At 46.0% G+C, this 17,329-nt stretch overlaps 1 pseudogene; it reads right to left on the bottom strand.

The window, feature by feature from the left end:
- Positions 1-7,736: 7,736 nt before the first annotated feature.
- Positions 7,737-17,329, bottom strand: part of LOC149284209 (NAD-dependent malic enzyme, mitochondrial-like) — an 11,574-nt pseudogene continuing 1,981 nt past the window's right edge.

The following is a 17,329-nucleotide window of genomic DNA, read 5'->3' as shown; positions in this document are numbered from 1 at the left end:
CGCCGCTCAGCTGTCTGCAACCAAACCTGATGGACAATAATACAAATTAATAATAATAATGAATTAATGAACCAATCAGCATCCAGCCCTACGGCGTCACAGCTCTTCGCGCTAACTTTTAAGAGAAGCTGCAGCTCTGGAGCTGAGGGCAACACCCCATCCTTGTTCCCTCTTTTCAACCCCACTGATTGGCTGATAAAAGCTTCTAAATCAATGGAAGAGCTTTCTGCAGATCCGCAAGGAGGGTCTCGGTAGAGCGGCCCCCGGAATCCTTGCGGAGCCAGCACTGGTGGTTTACGATACTTTTCAGCCAAACATACCTCCTGCAAGCCGAGGAGCTGAGGGGGCAAAAAAAGAAGCCAATGCATAGGGGGGGGGTAAGCGGAATCCCTCCATCCGTTTCCAGGAGGGGCCGCATTAATATTTACTTTTATTTATATAAAGTCCCTACATTCAAAGAGTCTGAGAGCTTACAATCTAGAGGCCATGCGAACATTTAAACCACAGAGGTATCTGCATTTAGGTGAATATTTAGGCATTTAACGTTAGTGTAAGCGGGATTTCACCGATACACCCAACACCCTTTTCTTACCGGGGTCTTTTATATATAATGAGCAGCTCTGGAGCTCGGAAGTCATAATGGTGCAAAGTACCCAGTAAAGGTACACATATGTATATATATTATATATACACATACAAAATATATACATACACTGTACATATACACATACAGTATATATTATATACACTGTAAATACACACATATATTACATACACTGTACGTACAGACTATATATATATATATATTACAGACTATGACAAGTCACTGTAGTAATTTCGGTTTTGCCTTTCTGCAGTAGACTGATATGTAGATACTATCTGCACCCGGTACACGCGCCCTCCCCCCACTTACTATATATAACATTATTATTACCCGACAGATCGTCCTCACTGTCACGGAACACGCGTCACTATGTGAAAACGGAAGTCGGCCATATTACTGCACCCGCTACAAACAGCACGAGATCAGCGCAAACGAGCAGGAAGCGGCCATCTTGCTACTCTCAGGGTATCGTTACAGAAGAGGATCGCATCGGCCGGAAACGCGCCCACCGACAGCCATCTTTATAAAGGGCAGAGTGTCTGGCAAAGGGCTCAGGAGGCGTGCATCCCCAGAGCCGAATCTCAGCGACACAATTAATAGATGTTTTAAGTCAAAATCTATCATTTTGGATGATGTATTAAAAAGTTATCGTGCTGTGAAGAAATTTCACAAATGTCCTTATAACCGTAGAGCGTCCCGCGTAGCAGAGATACAGCAAAGCTAACAATAGTTAAAATCACCTTGTTGGGTTACGGCTGGCAGGACAGTTTTTGTCCAGGGATTTGCCACCCATTTGTAGTTTAGTTTTGTGCTATTTGTGTTTCCATGACGACCATACAAATGCTTTACGGAAACATTTTTTATACGCACAGTTCTCGCCCTCCTCCATACATGATGTTTCTCCACACTCCTTCCTCTCTATTGCGAGCCGGGCCCTATTTACCTAACGTCTTAGTCGAACGTCTTAGTCAGCCAGTCCCGGTTTAGTCAGACCCTTTGAATGTAAGGACTGTAAGAAGCGCTGTGGGGATTGTTGGTATATACCTAACCGATATTTTCAGGTACGCTATCCGTCACCTTCCAAAGGAACGGGGTCGTGTTAGCAGGGATCAGACAATTGTTTCCGCGTGCTGCCGGCTTACAACAGATCAGCGACCAGCAGGCAGCATTATTTCCCCCTCGCAATGATGTCCTATGAATGCTGGCCTAGTATACCACTATTATTATATATATATATATATTAATTCATTTTATTCAAGACTTTTAGCAGAGGAAAGCAAGAAGGATGCGGATTGGTTAATACATTCCTTTCCTATGTTGCACAGGTATCAAAATGTACATGTTTCATTAGGATCCCTTTTATCCAATATTTGGTTTTTATGGAACCTTAAGTGCAAAGAAAACATAACATAATAAAAATGAAACAAAAAAACGTACTCAAAATAAATAAAATAAATAAATACTAGCAGGTAAAATGTTCAGGTGGTGTTAAAGGGACAGTAAAACATTTAGTAAATGAGCCGGTAATTATAGACTTTTTTTTTTTTGCACACATTTTGATAAATAAATCCGCAAAATGCTTCTCCATTCCAAACGTTTTATTGGCCGCTTTGTAGTATGGCCGCTTTGTAGTATGGCTCCTTTTAGGTTAAAACAGGCACTTTTTGGCACAAGCAGCATTCGAATTAGAAATAGATTATATATTCACTACAGGTGAGGCGGACGGGGTCGATAAACTTCGTCCCGTTGTCCCATCAGTAAACGTTACATTGAGCCTGGAATCCGGCCGCTAGGAAAGGATCCGAAAAACCTGGAAAAAGTACAAGATCGGCGCGTTAGTTACAATGATGTGTAAAATTTAACCCTCGCTTTGCTGTAGTTATGGTCACTAAGCTGTTTCCATGGCAAAAAAAAGGAAATTTCTCTATGTAACTTTATTGCAAAAGGGGTTTCCAACGATCAATTAGCATTTTAAACTTAAACTTGGATCAGCGAACACAACATGCCATTGGAACACAGGAGTGATGGGAGTGATAAAGGGCCATTGGAACACAGGAGTGATGGGAGTGATAAAGGGCCATTGGAACACAGGAGTGATGGGAGTGATAAAGGGCCATTGGAACACAGGAGTGATGGGAGTGATAAAGGGCCATTGGAACACAGGAGTGATGAAGGCCCTCTGTACGCCTATGAAGAGATTAAAAATCAGCCGTTTCCAGCTACAATAGTCATTTACAACATTAACCCCGTGTGCGCCAGATTTCTGATCCATTTCATGTTATTTTATTGAACAAAATGTGCTTTTCTTTCAAAAACAAGGACATTTCCAAGTGACCCCAAACTTTTGAATGGTGGTGTGAATGTGTGTTTGTACCGTCAGTCACTTTTGTCTCACATCAACCCAATCAGAACTATGCCATGACAAGCTACTTTACCTTTAGATTTAATGGGTTTTCCCAAGACAGACGTCACAGTCGGGGGACTGTCTCCAGAAAAAAAGACATCTGGTTACGCTTACACAAGTTACCAATACCGAGTCTGAAAATTATTTTCTACCAGGACCATTAAATACGTGCCTTGGATCTATTCACCTAGATCCTAAACCCGCAACGCGAGGAGAGAAGCGCACGCGATGCCAACATGGCGCCGGGTGCAGATTCTATAGGTTGTATAGGTATGGAATACGTGGTTAAGTCGCACACCGCGTCGCATATTCTGATCTCCAAGAGGATTCCAAGTTGCGCGGATTCTCACGTAGCAAAAGATCGTGGCTACTCGTAAAATATAACCATTCGTTATAAATTTACTATTTATGGAACATTTTCCACCAAACACATGTACATATTCCATAAAACCTGTAGCAAGCGGCTTGGCGGGGGCTTATCTTCAACATACCCCCAATAATCCCAGTTTTCACTGGTCGGGGAGATCCTCCGGCCTGTAACTGCCCCCAGGGATGAGTAAAATCAACAGAGGTCTGCGTTGCTGTTCTGGTAAGGTGGACGAGTGGCCAATGTGTCCCGACCCCCACTCCCAGGGCTGGCCTGTACCTCCCTACCAGACCCCCCCCCCCCCCCCCAACAGCAGGGTATATTAAAAAAGTGCTGGGCTCATTATAAAGCTATAGGGTAAAAGGGATTAGGGGGCGATGCACGAAAGCCGTTCTAAGTTTTAGAAGCGGTGCACTCACCATAGCAACCCATGGAATGTTCCTGCTAATTGTGACAACTTGCACCAGAACTGCTTTGTTTTACATAACCCCGTAATAGCAGAATTACAGTCAGTACCCTTCTAAATTTTAGGGGTGTTAATTTTATTTTGGGGCTCGTTCTGTTGAGCAGATCTCGTACAGGGATCAGGCTGTAACCTCTTATTCTAGCACAGAAACATAGCTGGCAGACAGATCGGCCCCATTCGGCCCCAGTGTAGTGGCCTCGTTTCTCCTGCTGTAAAAACTCGAACCTTAAATCAGTCGTTCTGTTTAATAAAGACCCGAGTGTCCTGCGACATATTCAGGCCCAGGGCAGCGGACACCCCCCCCAACGCAAAACCAGGGGGCAGCTGAGAGCCCCAGGTGTGCCGCTGCTAAATGAGCTGGTTACAAGGGCGCTCTCTGCTCTCCCCAAGGTCATTTACACGCCGACGCCGCAGCCTCCATAGACTCTTAATAAGTACTTTTCCCCTTTAAGTCAGAACGGCGGGCAGACTAAGCGGCCCATTTCTTGGCTGAAAAACAATTACGGATGATAGATCCAGTTATTCCCCAAACTCCTGTCTAGTAAGGATCATTGAGCCCTCAACCATTTACCATACAGGCCTCCAACAAAACACAATTACATATTAAAGGGGCAGATGAATGTCCCGACACCCCACGAAGAGTCCCACCATACAGCATCAAAAGCAACTCCACAGAAACACGAAGTTACTTTATGCATTAATAAATAATTAAAATAAAAGCATATCTGTTTCTCATTTAAGCCCAGATTCAGCCGTATATTCTAATTTATTTCACAGATTCCGGACGTAAACGTTCACAGAGAGATTTATTGGACAAAATCATCAAAATACAAACTACGGATTTAAATGCAGAAATATAGAAGCGGGTGTTTGGGTTTTAAAACAGACGGAGTATTTAATCGTGATTTATAAGCAGACACCGAGAACGGAAAACTTTGAGAATCCGAAGCAAACCGTTTCAGAACACGTTGATTCAATCACATTTTACTGAAAATCCCACTTTTTTGGCCAAGATCCGACCAGCTCGGCTTCTCGTGGGCCAAGCTCAGCGGGGTTGGTCCTTCGCAACACATAGTAAAGTCTACGAGAAGAAACGATACTTGATCTGCAAGCCCCCGGTTTTGCGAATGAACCCGTTTAACCAGCTTTTAAGATTCATTCGGACGGATTATAAAAACAAGTTCTCCCTGAGAGGTCTGGAATATTCCTAAACTCTTTCCAGACAGGATCAACACAAAGACACGGATACGGTGCAGAAGAGCATACAAGAGATGAAGCATCAGGACAGAAGACGTATTATCAAGTCAGAAATGTCCGGTCACTAGTGCTGGGAATAGTAAACAGTACCTACGGACGTACACACACACGCACACGTGTACAGACACACACACACTCTTATGCCTGCATGTTGGGAGTTACAGTACAAGAAAACAGAGTAGCTAGAATTATATTGTTCTGCCCTGGATTACCTGAGTTAATAATCTAGTTATAGACAGATTTAAAGGGACAGAGATCATTTGCACTTTAATGAGATGCCTTTACATTTCTATGTCGTCCCTTTTGAATATGGCGTCCCTTATCCACATCTCCCTACACACTGCAGGTGGTGCTCTATTCAGACACCTGTGCGCATGCACAGCAGCAGCTCCTATTGTTTCCAGAATACCTGCCACTGACAGCTGACATTACTAAAACGTGCAGGTCAAATTCTGGAACATACAATGTATGAATATATTAAAAGTACTTTTACAGTCCCTGTCAAATTTATTGTGCATAAAAATGGGGGAAACGGCTAATTAAGCCAAAAGTGGGCAGTCTTTTATGACCCTTTTACTTATTTTTGACTTAAAGGGGTAATTAAATCAGTCCTGTGTTGCAATGGCAATTGGAACACAGGAGTGATGGGAGGGATAAAGGGCCATTGGAACACAGGAGTGATGGGAGTGATAAAGGGCCATTGGAGCACAGGAGTGATGGGAGTGATAAAGGGCCATTGGAACACAGGAGTGATGGGTGGGATAAATGGCCATTGGAACACAGGAGTGATGGGAGTGATAAAGGGCCATTGGAGCACAGCAGTGATGGGAGTGATAAAGGGCCATTGGAACACAGGAGTGATGGTATTCCTTTATAAAAAAATAAAATAAAAAAAAAATCAGCCGTTTCCGGCTACAATAGTCATTTACACAATTGACATCTCACCCCAAGCTTATGAATGGTAGAGTGTGCGTGTATTTAGGTAACAAACAGAGAAAGGAAAATAAAATCCTGCTTTCCTAATTATTCATTTCCCCCGAGTTCTCCTTTGGTATATTATCTTGCAGTGATTGCACCGCAGCTTTTATCCCCTATTGTCTGGATTGCATGGATCAACTTTGGTTATTATATATCTATCATCCCCTAAAAAGGAGAAACAATATTTTACTTATGCCTAGAAGGGGATATGAGATAGATATATATATATATATATATATATATATATATATCTCTATCTCTATATCTCATATCCCCCTTCTAGGCATAAATAAAATATTATTTGAATATATATATATATATATATATATATATAATTATACACGCACACACTGTTGTATTATGTTTATGGTATTTGGGATATAGGTATGTTCTAGGTATATTTGGAATGATTTCCTACAACAAAATAAAACCAGCTTCCATTAACCCTTACATAAAAGCCACAGGATGGGAGGTAGACACATGCAGATGGACCATGCATAATTGGAGGGCTCTGGAATACAGGAGTTTAGCCTTTATACCGAGGCAGAGATTTAGGAAATTTGCAGCGTATATTAAAAATGTTATTTTCTCCTTCATTAAAATACGCCCAAAAGGAATCAACGTTAACGTAGCAAAGTCCATCCAGGTGAAAATAATACCTAGAACCACTTTACAGTAATCCGTAACAAATAAGATACACAAATACATAATAACACAACGATGACATCATAGGTACGCCCGTAGATAAAAACTTGTCGTCAGGGTAACGCACCCATTTGATGTTAAACATGATATTCTGCTGCTCAAAGTACGTTGGGATTTCATGTAAGATTCGGCACAAGGCACACGATTCTAATATTTAACCCCTTAAGGACAATGGGTTGTCCTTAAACCCATTAAAAACAATGTATTGTGAGCACGTACAGGTACGGGCTTTGTCATGAAGGGGTTAAGAACTGCATTTTTTTCCCCCAGCACATTGAATGCATACATTTAAAGCGCATCGCTAATGCAGAATCTAAAGCATTTTCAAAGACTAAAATTTGGAAAAAAAAAATATTTTAAAGGATTTCACTTTTTAGAAGAAAAGGCAGTTTTTCCCCTATAAATGGGAGAAGAATCAGAAAGGAACGTCTATTCACTAAAGAGTGGGTTTCAGGAGATTTGAACATTTCAGCTTCCCGACTTTCGATGGCCAACCTCGACGAGGCTCTCCCTCACCAGGGGCAATATAAAGAGTCGGGGGGCTTGTCTAGTAGAATGGTCTAACACGCGTACAAATGGTGGATACGTAGTTGTCTAATATTTTGCAAATAAATATATATATTTAATTTTTTTATTTTTTTTTTTTTAAAAAGGGAGGACTCTCCCACATTGCCTATGCATTATACAGGGTCTGTTGCTGGAGAAGCTCCACTCAAGTTGAAATGTCTTACAAACTCACTCTTTAGTGACCTAGTCGCGACCCAGGCAACCAGACGTCTAAAGTTGATCAACTCCATTTAAACCAGTTGCAATCAAGGGGGGGGGGGGGGGGGGGTCAAAGTAAGCATTCTGTTTTCCGATTGTTAGTTCTCCCAAGAAGGAGGAAAACAGTACTAATTCTTTTTTTTTTTTAAAAGGTTTTTTTTTTGTTCTGTAAAAGACAATGCGAGCGAGATCAGAACATTCTATGAGGTTTGGATGCATACTCCGGCCAGTCATACACATCGGGTAAGAACGAGTCGTATTCTGTGCTCCACACTTTGGATCTAACGTAGGCGTTCTTGTCCAAGGGTTCGGGGTACTGGAAAGCCATTCCATTTCTGTACACAAATTCCATCACCTAAAATAAATAAAAACACGCGCAGGAGATGAGAAATCGTAACACCACCATTGACAAAGTTCTCTCTTTTAGCATTCTATCGGAGAACCTAGAAAGAGCCCAGATAAATGGCATTCTCACAGAGCCGGTTGGTTGCCCTATGGTCCTTGGCAGCAGAGTTGTAGCCAACCACATGGACTGGTCATGGAGTAGGGTGGGGGGTGCAGGTAAGGGGGTGGGAAGGGTGTTTGAATGAGTGTGTGTGTGATTGAGGAAATGAATCTGTGAATGAATGATTATGAGTGTGTGTGTGTGATGTGTGTGTGATAGCATGGATGTGTAAGTGCTGGAACCTAGGCATGATGGGACTGTGATTGCTGTTAGCAATCACACTCCTATCATGCCAAGTCAGCCAGTACATGCTGAAACCTGGCTAGCTGCCCCCCTTGTGTAGTGATGCTGCCAGCAGTATGGGGTCTGCACATCACTTACAGCCACCCTGTACCAGCGTGTATTGGCTGACTTGGCATGATAGGAGTGTGATTGCTAACAGCAATCACAGTCCCCTCATGCCTAGGTTCCAGCATTTAATGGATGGATGTGTAAGTGCTGGAACCTAGGCATGATGGGACTGTGACTACTGTTAGCTATCACACTCCTATCATGCCAAGTCAGCCAGTACATGCTGAAACCTAGCTAGCTGCCCCCCTTGTGTAGTGATGCTGCCAGCAGTATGGGGTCTGCACATCACTTACAGCCACCCTGTACCAGCATGTACTGGCTGACTTGGCATGATAGGAGTGTGATTGCTAACAGCAATCACAGCGAGCACAGTCCCATCATGCCTAGGTACCAGCATTTACTGGTTGCCTGGGCATGATAGGAGTGTGATTGCTGTTAGCAATCACACTCCTATCATGCCAAGTCATATTGCTAATTTTGTCCAATTGTGTGTTACCTACTTTTAATAAACATGTGAGTTTGTATTATTTTTTTTAAAGGTGGGGGTCATTTTCGGTTTTGGCTAAGTGAACCCTGAATGTTTTGGTCCAGAATTTTCATTTTAGTTCATCCCTAGAATAAATCTAGGGAATCCTGAATTTGTAGTCGCAAAACTTTCAAGGCCCAGAAATCAGTGAGAGGAAGAGTAAAGGTTTTGTGTCATTTTACTTTATTTTAATCTGCATATTTTATTAAAGGCCATATTTTTTGTCACAGTGAAAAATGAGTGGGGCCCGCGCCCGTATACAATTCTGATGAAGTGGCCCACTGCAGAAAAAACTTGGACACCCCTGGATTATGCCCTTTGTACATGCGCCCCTTTTTCTTTGATTTTTTTACAGATATGATTCAATATGTAAATTGAATTTGTTGAAAAAAAATTGTTGGGTAAAAATCATGTTTTTTTTTGGGGGGTGAGCCCTTAACAGATTCTCGCACCCGGGCCCTGAGGCGTCTAGTTACGCCCCTGCAGCCATGTATTGCCATTTACATATTGCAGACCAGCCCAGATAGATTAAATGCTGCCCTGCAGTATGGAGAATGTATAACTGGCTAATTGGTTAACTTCCACAAGTCTATACATCCCACATACTGCAGGGCAGCGCTTCACATGTGCTGGTCAACATGAAACTACGTATACGTGTCGTGGAAAACATGGCCGATGTGGACATCCTATCATGGAAGCAAACGCTCCCATCTTCAACTGCAAACAAGGCTGGTGATGGAGGCAGGAGCACAGTAGGGTCTAATAATGTGGTGTAGGACAAGGTATGGCTGTGGTGGTGTGGAAGCGTGAACGCGTAGAGGTTTAACATGTGTCCGCGTGTTACAGTATTTGTGGATCTGGGCCCCCAGCCCTCCACATCAATAGCGTTGGCCAGAAGTCTTGTAGACCAACGTTGGGAGGTCCGAATCCACCTACTTTCACCGCGATGCATATGGAGACCTCCTGGATATTAGACAGCGGCGGGTAAAGCCTTCCCTGCTCCAGCTCCTCAGCAGTTAACTGTTCTGCCAGGGCCTATCAGAGAAGAAAAATGCAGAAATAAGAACAAAACCGGCTTTTATCCGAGCTTCCTAAAGCTTTTGGCGACCGGGACTGAACTTCTCTCGGCTTCCTCCGACAATTATCCAAAAGCCGCGATCTGAATATACGCTAAAGCAGTCTCCGTCTGACCCTGCGCCACCAGCTCCGGTGTTACCGCAAACCGGCGTGCCGTTATCTCATTAAGCAAAGCCATAGATTTCTAGAGCAGAATTAATTCATTTCATTTCTCTTGTAGTTTTCCTGAAACATCACAAGCCGTCCGGTTGCCACCATCTTCAGAAAATCTATTAGATCTCATCTTATTACGCATGCCTTCCTGTATATGAACCACATATGTATTTTGCAGACATTGTTTCTTTTTTGGCCAAATGTTTTACTTTTTCAAATGTGCATTGCTTCTTTCTTGATCCCCTCCCGGATGTCTACAGCCATAACCCCTCCCCCCCGGCAACACAGCCATAACCCCTCCCGGCCACACACAGCCATAACCCCTCCCGGCCACACACAGCCATAACCCCTCCCGGCCACACACAGCCATAACCCCTCCCTCCCGGCCACACACAGCCATAACCCCTCCCCCCCGGCCACACACAGCCATAACCCCTCCCCCCCGGCCACACACAGCCATAACCCCTCCCCCCCGGCCACACACAGCCATAACCCCTCCCCCCCGGCCACACACAGCCATAACCCCTCCCCCCCGGCAACACAGCCATAACCCCTCCCCCCCGGCAACACAGCCATAACCCCTCCCAGCCACACACAGCCATAGCCCCTCCCAGCCACACACAGCCATAACCCCTCCCAGCCACACACAGCCATAACCCCTCCCGGCCACACACAGCCATAACCCCTCCCGGCCACACACAGCCATAACCCCTCCCCCCCGGCAACACAGCCATAACCCCTCCCAGCCACACACACCCATAACCCCTCCCCCCGGCAACACAGCCATAACCCCTCCCAGCCACACACCCCCATAACCCCTCCCCCCGGCAACACAGCCATAACCCCTCCCAGCCACACACAGCCATAACCCCTCCCAGCCACACACAGCCATAACCCCTCCCAGCCACACACAGCCATAACCCCTCCCGGCCACACACAGCCATAACCCCTCCCAGCCACACACAGCCATAACCCCTCCCAGCCACACACAGCCATAACCCCTCCCAGCCACACACACACCCATAACCCCTCCCAGCCACACACACACCCATAACCCCACCCCCCCCAGCCACACAGCCATAACCCCTCCCAGCCACACACACCCATAACCCCTCCCAGCCACACACAGCCATAACCCCTCCCAGCCACACACAGCCATAACCCCTCCCAGCCACACACAGCCATAACCCCTCCCAGCCACACACAGCCATAACCCCTCCCCCCCCGGCAACACAGCCATAACCCCTCCCAGCCACACACAGCCATACCCCCCCCCCCGGCAACACACAGCCATAACCCTCCCCCCCCCTGGCAACACAGCCATAACCCCTCCCTCAAGCTCATAAGCAGAGCCCCCAAAAGCCCACCATTCCTGCCAGGAACTTTGTATTAAGTACCATAAGGCTGGATGGTAGGTCAGGGGCTGGATTCTCACCCCCTGAGGTGTCTGTATGTATTAATGTATACTTTGTGTGTTAGCCGCCCCATTTAAATGAACTAATCTCCAGCAAGCGACTTTCAGCAGGGGAGGCAATGACATAAATGTAGGTAGAGATAGAAGGGATGGTTTTCTGTTTTTTTTTTTTTTTATAACTACACCCCCACCTTGGCAGCTTCAAGGAAGACCCGGTCACTGATATGGCGCACGCCGCTCAGAATTACCGCCAGGGCAACACCTGTGTAGAAAGCGAAACGCAGCGGGGAGGTCACGGTAACAAGCAATCACAGGCATCAAGATCAACTAAACGAAATCTGCAATAAAAGGAGGTTCAATCCATCCCAACTGAGAAGTTTAAAGGGACAGAGCATGCGCGTGAGACGGGAAGGAAATACCTGGGAATATGTAGGCATTGTTCCCCTGTCCGGGTTTATAGGATCGTCCGTCAGGCAGAGTCACCGTATCAAACGGACTTCCGCTGGCAAAGAGACAGCGTCCCTGTACAAGGATATCAAACGGTGAACGCGTCATAAATCAATTCATCTTACATCATCATCATGACCAAAATAAAACGCTTGTATAAAATAGATACAAAAAAATTCAAGGAAAGAAAACTAATAGTAAATTCCGCATATTACTCGTGCAGCTGTGTAGTATATACAGAATAGCACCCTTACCAATTCATTTTATTAGTGTCATTCCTGTGTGACGTGCCTGGCCCGTCATTGGACGTTAAGGGGTTAAAGGCTGAGTTTTGTATGCTGGGAGTTTTGCTTGATGGATCCCATCATAGCCTTTTAACCCCTTCCGTACCGGTGACATACCTGGTACTTCCTGGTTGGGCGTCACCCACAGACCGGGGCGTACCAGGTACGTCATCGATGATGACGGTGTCCCCAGCGATCCGTAGCAGCCACTCCCCCTCCGTTCCGTGCACGTGATCGCTTTGAAGCGAATCACAAGCACGGAATTAAAATCATTAAAAAAAAAAAAATCTGCGGTTTTCAAGGGACGCCGGTCCTGAAGGGGTTAATGAACTGTTGTATACATTTATATCCAACGTATACAGAGGTAGTGAATAAGATAAAGGGATGTCAGTTTCAGGCGTCTAGAACTTGGCCCAAATCAAACCGAACTTAAGTCCCATTGTACGGCGCTGCGGAATATGACGGTGCCATATAAATAAAATAATAATTAATGATTCCCGCTCCTCACCTCCGTCAGAGTGTACGCTTCCTCCGCCGTGCACTCGGCTTTTAACGTTGGATTACTCAGGGCAAAGACGATCGGCCTCTCGTTAATGGAAGCCATGGCTTTGATGACGTCCTCTGTAAAGAGACGCCCGGCGCCTGCTACACCTGCAGTCAAGTAGACAAAGCCAAATATGTAATCCTCATGGCCCAACAAAAACTATGCATTTTTAAATGAGTGTTTCCAGCGCTGAGTGAAAACTGCTGCATAAGTAAAAGGGTTAAAGACGGAGATTTACCAATGATTGCCGCCGGCTTTAAAACATTCACCGCATCCAAGAAGGTTTTCACGCTCTGCTTCGGGGCCGGGTGGGCAAAAGACTCCTGATTGCCGTCCGCACCTTCCTCTCGGCCCTGAAACGGAGTTTTAAAAAAATATATATATATTTTTTAAAATAAATAAAAAATAAATAAATAAATAAATAAATAAATAAAAAAGAGGCAGTTTTGCCTCTTGCAGGCCCGAAATAATACTTAGGGGGTCTCGCATCAGATCAGCCGCATTCATTCACAGACAGGAGGCCGTTACCAACATGGCGCGAGATTCCTTATTAACCCCCCGGCTCCAGCTGGAAGTCAGAGGAAGCTTTATAAATACTGGATTTATAGTAATATATTTATAAATATACGTTAAGGGGGGGGGGGGGGGAATAGACAACTGCTGTCGGTCAGCTGTCATCCTGATTACGCAACCGGATCAACTGCTATAATGAATCATATTTTTAACCTCTCCCCGTATCGATGTCTTTGCTTTAAAATTAAATAAATCCAACCCATTAACTGCTGATTGGCCCTCGCCGCCCCCCCTGCAGCATGCATGATGTATAAACTCACACACCTACATGCTGCGGGGGGGGGGGGGGGGGGCAGCGCTTTACTGGCGAGCAACTAGGGTCATGCGCATACAACGCAGCAGGATGCCTCGGAGCAAAGCGGCCCATCTGCCTCAAAAACAAACGCTCGGCAAGTCGTAAGCAGCTACGTATACCGGCCTAGGGGGGGCAGCATTCAGGGCCGGACCGGTAACTTGGTGCCCGCGGCAGCCTGGTGTTTTTAGTACGGCGCACTGGTGGAAACGCACGGCTTGCGCGTTATTTCTTTATGTTCCAGGCATATCCCTATGAAAGATCACCAAATCGGGGGATTACGGGGGGGGCTGACAGCCGGGTGGCCAGTCTGGGGCTTCAAAAACGGGAGCAAATTGCCCCACTTAGGCGATCAGCGCCCCCCTCCAGACTATACGAGTCTTAAAGACACAGTGCCCCTTTTATTGCAGGAAGACCAGATAGTGGAGGGGGCGGCGGAGGGTCCAAGAGCGGCGCGTAAGGTAATTACATCTGATTGTAAGCACAGCGCTCATGCGCAATCTCTCATTCACAGCCAGACACCTTAAGACCCATTGTACAGCACTACGGCGTATGATGGCACTATATAAAATAATAATAATAATAAATGAAGTCTCCATGTATCACCTGAACCAATAAGCCGAACTTGTCAAACATCCAGATTTTCTCCCGGGCATTCTCCGCCGTCAGTCCTCTTTCCATCATGGCCATGACGATGAGGTTGGCAATCCCAAGCGCGGCCTGAGAAAAGAAATACTAGAACCGATATGAAACCCCCCAAAACGCAACGTACGCGAAGTGCGCAGAGAGCGGCCTCGTGAACATTTATCGGTTCTGACCGTACATCAGGGGGCTTAACCTCGGAAATATTGTGGTCTGGCTCAACACAGAAAAGCTTTCATACTGTATTAATAGCACCAAACAACGGGGCACACGGCAGGACTTCTTTAAAGCAAATCTTTTTTTTATTGGTATTTTTATATCCTCTTACCTCTCCGGCTCCAAGGAAAAGGAAGTTTGCTCAGTGATGGGTTTGCCGAGGACTTGCTGCGGTTGCCAAAAGCCCAGCCAGGGCTACCGAGGCAGTGCCTGCAAAGGTCAGAGTAAAACTTAGCTACGGAGGGTGGTAGATAAACTGAACAGCCTCCCAGCAGAAGTGGTAGAGAGTAATGCAGCGAGGGGATTAAACCATGCATTGGGATCGGCATACGGCTCCCGAATCTAAGACGAGACCAACGACTGATTAAGGTTGGAGTCTTAAGATCAGGAAGAACAGGCGACTAGACGGGGGCCGAATGGGGCTGATCTGCTACAACACGCCTTAGAAGTTAAAGCCATTTAATACCTTGGATATCGTCATTGAACGTGCAGTATTTCTCTCTGTATTTCCTCAGAAAGCGGAAGGCATTGTGGTTTCCAAAATCCTCAAACTGAATAAGAGTATTCTGGCCGTACCTAAAATATAAAAAAACGGCATTTATTACCAAAAATAACAGTAATTAAGGGATGAGAAATCACGAGGACAACGCGTGGACGTCATACGAAACCAAACATTCATTAATATTAAGACCGGACTTTGCCGGTGAAAGAAACGCGCATTTTACTGAAAGCAGGAAAAGCCAAAACGATTAAAAACCAACATTTTCTCGGCCGGCATATCGGGGGTCGGCCCCCCGAACTATAACCACGTGCGACTTCCTTACCGGTCTGTAACGGCGTCCATGAACTCATCGATGAGCTCGTCGTACAGCTCGGTGCGGTCTCTCTTCTGGTAAAGCCCCATGTAGAACGGATCCTTAAGCAGGGTCTGCGAGAAAGAACCCGACGCCATCAGCGGCCCCTTCGTGTCACGCGGTGACATCACGACGTATCGCAACCTCTCCGCACCGGCCAATCCAGGCAACTAAACAGTTAACTATCTGCCGGTTATCCAATCCCACTCACCCGTTACGGACCCAAAACCATCGCATCTGCTATCCAGCATTAACCTCACTGACTGCTGCGCTATTAATCAGGTCTGACATAAATCCAACCATTTGGCACAACAGGAACATTACCAACATTTTCTTAAAACGGATGCTTTCATCTACTTTACTGAGAGAGTGGTAGGTAAGTGGAACAGCCTCCCAGCAGAAGTGGTAGAGGCTAATACAGCGAGGGTATTAAACATGCATGGGATCGGCATACGGCTCCTGAATCTAAGACGAGACCAACGACTGATTAAGGTTTGAGTCTTTACAGCAGGAATAACTGGGTGACTGGATGGGGGCCGAATGGGGCCGACCTGCCGGCAAATTCGGTTTCTAACTCGCCTACGGCGACTACAGCACAGAAGACCGTTGAGCGGTCACGGCGGGTAATTGTTTACCGTCGCCTGTCATACCAGCCAAGCGACTTACCGGATTATCAGTCCCGACGTCAACGACCACGGGAAGGCATTTCTGAGGCCGGATCCCGGCGCACGCCGTGTACAGGCAGAGCTTCCCGACCGGTATCCCCATCCCGTAAACCCCGAGATCTCCGAGGCCCAGAATCCGCTCTCCATCGGTGACTACTACCGCCTGGGTGCACAAAACACATAAATAATAATATTAAAAAGTCAGATATTTGATAGCCGGCCCTCGAGGAGCAGAGATTCTGCAGCATATTCCACACGGGATCTCACGGGATCAGCGCTCCTGTTAACTCAAGTTAATTGACATTTATTAATAATATCTCCTTCTTTAACCCCTTAATGACAAAGCCTGTACATGCACGGACTCACAATACATTGTTTTTAATGGGTTTAAGAAGAACCCATTGTCCTTAAGGGGTTAAGCCGAGGGATACTTCAGAGCAGTTGCGCCGTTGCGGTAACGTTTTTGTTGTTGACCTGGAGGTAGGCATCACTTCTTTTTCACGCGTTTCCTGGAAAAAGGACTTTCCTTACCATTCATGAAAATCGATACTATAACTACAGATTATCCATTAGGCAGGTGCCTAGGGGCCCCACGCCACCCAGTAACCAGCCACACAGGGGGACTTCTCCCGCGAGGAGGGGTACGGACGAGCTTCTTAATTTTGTGCGTCCGCGCGCATTATAGTGTTTTGCAGGGGACGGGCCGCGTGCCTAGGAGCCCTCAAAGGTCTTGATCCAGACGAGGGCCGCACGGCACTCTGGTGGCTTCATAACTATAGGGGGCGTCTACTGAATCCCGGGCACCGGTCCTTAAAACGTATATATGATGGAACTAGAACTACAAAACTCAGGGGGCTGGAAGGATCGGGGTTATATGATATCACATGACATTTATTGATATAGTGCCAGCAGATACCGTAGCGGTGTTACAGCGGAATCGTTGAAGATCTGGCCGGTGGTTTAGGGGGAGGTGAAGCAGTAGGAGAGGACGGCTGGGATTGGGATGAGTCTGTCGGGTCCGGATGATCTGTAGGGGTTGTTGGTCGTTCAGAAGGCTTGATTAGGATGATGGCTGAGAGTGTTTAGAGTGAGTATGCTTCTCTAAGAAGGTTTTGAGACAGCCTGAGGGAACGAGGACGGGCGAGCATCGTACCTTTACATCGGTTTCCGGCCAGTGGTCCAATATGGATCTAATGTGCCCTTTATCTAATATAGAAATGTACAGCCCTCTGAAAGGAGAGAACAGAAAACAACATTAATGCAGATCAAATATCCATCGCCGTCCGACAAGAGCGACCCG

This window comes from Sceloporus occidentalis, unplaced genomic scaffold (assembly GCF_023333645.1).
Source record: "Sceloporus occidentalis isolate IW3139 unplaced genomic scaffold, rSceOcc1.0.p SCAF_97, whole genome shotgun sequence".
Classification (NCBI taxonomy): Eukaryota; Metazoa; Chordata; class Lepidosauria; order Squamata; family Phrynosomatidae; genus Sceloporus; species Sceloporus occidentalis.
The sequence above is the reverse complement of the archived record's forward strand: the minus strand, read 5'-3'. Positions and strand labels throughout refer to the sequence as shown.